Source organism: Pipistrellus hanaki, assembly GCF_964339955.1.
Source record: "Pipistrellus hanaki genome assembly, chromosome: 9".
In the NCBI taxonomy this organism is placed as follows: domain Eukaryota; kingdom Metazoa; phylum Chordata; class Mammalia; order Chiroptera; family Vespertilionidae; genus Pipistrellus; species Pipistrellus hanaki.
In genome coordinates, this window is record NC_140511.1 from 17,387,241 (window position 1) to 17,392,157 (window position 4,917).

Sequence of the window (4,917 nt, forward strand, 5' to 3'; positions counted from 1 at the left end):
ATTGAAATGGAGAGAAAAAACTGAAAAATAAAAGAATCAGTGACCTGTGGAAAATATTAATAGACCAACTAAATTTTATTTAATTGGGGTCCAAGGATGGAAGAAGAGTGGGGACAAAAATAAATAAATATTCACCAGAAATTTTCCAAATTTTATAAAAACTATAAACTTGTGGATTCAAGGTCAAAGCCAAAGAACTCTGAACTGAATAAACAAGGAAACACACACACACACACACACACACACACACACAGACACACTCACGTACACACCCCAGAGCAAATCATACTAAAATGACTAAAATCAATGAAAAAGAAAAAAACCTTATAAGCAGAGCAATTAATACACATTATGCCCAAATGAGTAGATATCAGAATTAAGACAGTTGTCTCATCTCAAACTATGCAAATCAGAAGACAATGGACTAAGCTCTTGAAATTCTATATTCAGCCAAAACATATTTCAAAAAGAAAGACAGGTGGATGGACTTCTAGAATAATGGATTGAAAACATTGCTGAACTAGTTTTCCCGTGAAAGTAGTGAAAGTAATGCAGAATAACTTCAATCATTTTAGGACTCTAAAAACATATCACTGCTATAGATACACTGGAAAAAAATGTCTATCCAAGAGAGACTACTGAACCTTGATAAAACAGTGATGTGTGTGATATTTAATTTGGCGTTATTACCTTCTTTGATCCCTGCTTTCTCACCTGCCAGTCCTGCAGCCAAAGGAGAGGTTATTAAAAGCACTATCCTCAGAAAACAGTCAATTCAGTTCCCTGAAAAATCTCTATTCCCAGGATATTGTGATTACTTGACTAAGAAGTCATCTCAAGAAAAAATATTAAATGCCCATGCCCAAAAGCTACCAGAAACATAGCAAAGTGCTGACAATACTACCTAAGACTGTGATTTCAGGAGGGGCAAACAGAAACCTGATTGTGAATTTTTTATTTATTTATTTTTAACTTAGGCATCATTCTTTTTTTAAAAAAAATATATATTTTATTGATTTTTTTTTTTTTACAGAGAGGAAGGGAGAGGGATGGAGAGCCAGAAACATCGATGAGAGAGAAACAATCAGCTGCCTCCTGCACACACACACCCCCCACACACACACACACACTGGGGATATGCCCACAACCAGGCACATGCCCTTGACCGGAATCGAGACCAGGACCTTTCAGTACACAGGCCGATGCTCTATCCACTAAGCCAAACTAGCTAGGGCCTGATTGTGAATTTAAAAGGAGATCCTGGGAAAATAAATGGCCATAGGAAAGTTTGAAACTGTATAAGATTTCTTGTATATTTGTATAGTGTGTAAGTACTGTGTATATGTACAAGGCTATGTCCATGACCAGAAAATGGGCTGGAGAGGGCAGAGACAGAGAAAGAAGTAGGTCTCAGTCACCTTCAGGCCCTGCAAAAGTAGGAAGTGAAAGATAAGACTGTTTTAATGCTTCTGGAAGTTGGAAGGTGTGCTTTCTTAGATAATTACTTTTTATAAGGGGAGGGAGACATATAGACAAAACATTTAAGTCAATCTTCTGATTGATCATTGACTTATTACTGAATTATGCCTTAGAAAGCCATGTTTGAAATTTTAAATGATTATTTATAATATTAAAAATCCAGCAAGAATTTAATAATCGCACCCTACAAAGACTATAGAATCTATAGAATTAGTCCTAAAATTCTATAGGGAAGTTACTAAAAATAAAAAATAAAAAATAATAAGCAGCAACAAGGGAAACAACAAAAGCCCATAAATAACAACCAACTCAAGGGAAATACAGGTGTCTGATGCTATTATGTTTATAATGTATGATTTAAAATGTCCAGTTATCAACAAAAAATATGAGATACGAAAAGAATAAGAATGTTTACTACACCCTGGGGCGGGGAGGCGGAGAGGGGAAGCAAAAAAATAAAATAAAAATAGAAAATGTCCTTAAAAGGGCCCACATTTTAGAATTAGTTGACATACTCTTTAAATTGGCCATATCAGCCAAAACCAGTTTGGCTCAGTGGATAGAGCATCAGCCTGCGGACTGAAGGGTCCCGGGTTCGATTCCAGTCAAGGGCATGTACCTTGGTTGTGGGCACATCTCCAGTAGGGGGTGTGCAAGAGGCAGCTGATCGATGATTCTCTCTCATTGATGTTTCTAACTCTATCTCTCTCCCTTCTTCTCTGTAAAAAAATCAATAAAATAGTTTAAAAAATAAATAAATAAATAAATTGGCCATATCAAATATGATCAAAGAACTTCAGAAAGCCATGCCTAAAGAATTAAAGGAAAGTATAACAATGGTTTCTTGTCAAATGGAGAAAAAAAATTATACACAAAAGAGAAGTGTCAACTATCTTAGAAAAACAGAAATTCTAGAGTTGAAACTACAATAACTGCAATGAAAGATTCACTACATAGGATAAAAAACAGATCTAAGCTGGTTTAAAAAATGATAATCTGAAAATTTGAAAATAGGTCAGTAGAGACTATTCAGTCTTAAGAACAGAAAAACAAAATAATGAAGAAATATGAACAGTGCCTCAAAGACTTATGAAACAGAGCAATAAAGAAAAAAAAAAATGAGAGAATTCACACATTGCCAATATCAAGAATGAGAGAGGTACATCACTATAGATCTTCCATCTATTCAAAGCACAATAAGATATGAAATGGACAAATTCCTTGAAATATACAAACTATCAAAATTAACTCAAGAAGAAATAAAGGTTTTGTTTATGGATTATGATGAGCATGTGTTATGGAAGTTGGATGATGGGTACATGAAGGTTCATTATGTCATTCTCTCTACTTGTATGTATATTTGAAAATACCATTAATTAGTATATTTTAAATAAATAAATAAATAAATAAATAAGTAGCTGCAGCACAAAGTAAAATGAATATTTAGCAAACATGTAGATTGCTTTGACTGATGAGATTCTGTGTAGTCTCTAATCTCCTGCCAGCAAATTGTATGTCCTTAGGCAAGCTACCTAATCTCTTTAAATTTGAATTTCTGTATTTTCCAAAGGAATTGGCCTAATTCATAAATTCCTTCTAGCTCTTACATTCTATGATTTTTGGACTAATAAATTCTATGATTTTTGGACTAATAAAAACTCCCTATACATTTTTCTTCACAGAACTCACTAGGTTACAGTATGACTATACTTCTACATATCAACATTATTTAGTGGGTAAGAGTAAGAATCCATGAGTTACTAATGGTTTCTTGAAAATATACAAACAGAACATAAATATATAAAAACCACCATGGCCAGAGTCAGAGTGGCTCAGTTGGTTCAATGTTGTCCTGTCACTAAAATGTTGCCAAAGTTTATGTCTCTCTCCCTTCCCACCTCTAAGCATGTCCTTAGTGAGAATATATTTATATATTAGAGACCTGGTTCATGCAATTCATACACAGATGGGGTCCCCTCAGCCCAGCCTGCACCCTCTCCAATCCAGGACCCCTCTGGGGATGTCTGACTGCCAGCTTAGGCCTGATCCTGGAGCATCCCTCTCACAATCCTGGACTGCTGGCTCCTAATCACTCACCTGCCTGTTTGCCTGGTCACCCATAACTGCCCCTTCCCCCACCCCCCTCCAGCTGGCCTGATTACCCCTCACTGCCTCTGTGTGCTGGTCTGATCACCCTTAACTGCCCCCCCCCCTGCCGGCCAGATTACCCTCAGCTGCCCCTTCCCTACCAATCTGGTCACTCCTATCTGCCCCACTTCCCTCCCACCCACCCCCGTCACCAGCCCGGTCACCCTTTACTGCCCCCTATACCAGTCTGGTTGCCTCCAACTTCCCCCCTGCCAGCCTAATCACCTTCAGCTGTTCTCCTGCTGGCCTGGTCTCCCCCTCCTGCCCCCCCACTGGCCTGGTCACCCCATTCAGCCTGCTTGTTCAGGCATTTGGTTGTCCCTCACTAATCCCCCTGCCAACCTAGTCACAGGCAACCATCTTGTGAGGGCATGATGGTCAATTTGCATATTATCTCGATATATAGATATAAACAAATTAAGAGTAATATATATATATATATATATATGTGTGTGTGTGTGTGTGTGTGTGTGTGTGTGTGTATGTACCAAATTACTCAACTAATTTTTCATATTTTTATTTTCTCTCCTGCTCCCTTCCTTTCTCTTTCCCTCCCAGAATAAACACTTTTCCCAGAAAGTAGATGTTTTAAATACTGAGATTCTGGCAAAATTGAAATATTCTTATTTATCAAATCATCCATAGAATGGCAAGTTTAAGTAAGTTCTTACAATTTTTTAAAAAATAGAATGTAGTATAATAGAATCAACACTAATTCTGCATGAAATACTGTATTCTTCCTTTCATGATTCAAAAGGATTCAGTCCTTTAGGATTATTTAATTACCCAAAGTCATAATTACATAATAGATGCCCTTTTTATAATTCCTCTTTCTATGGGGCCAGCTCCCAATGAAACATGTTTTAACTACCTGGCCTTTTCCCCTAAAGCTAAACCAAAAATAGACCCTGATATTTACCAATCAATCAGTCTTGGACATTTGAAAAAATAAAACAGGGCCAGAACAAAATTGTCATTGCTCTGAGAAATTGTGATGGCTCTGCTCTAGATCAAAAAGAGAAACGTTTATTATCCCTTGCTTCTGAGTCTTGGATCAATCAGTATTATCATGAGAAAAAAAAATCCCTACCAGTCATTGCAACAGAGAGAATTTCAGATGCACAATTATTAAGCTGGCACTGAAGAAGTGGAAAAGTTAAAGGAGAACGCCATGGCATCATGGAGGCAACCAGCGTAGGAAGTAGCTCCTGAAGAAGAGGCTGGAATTGTTAGAACTTAGAAAAGATTTCTTCATGTTCCTTACATTCCCTCGATGGCAGTGGTGCCAGG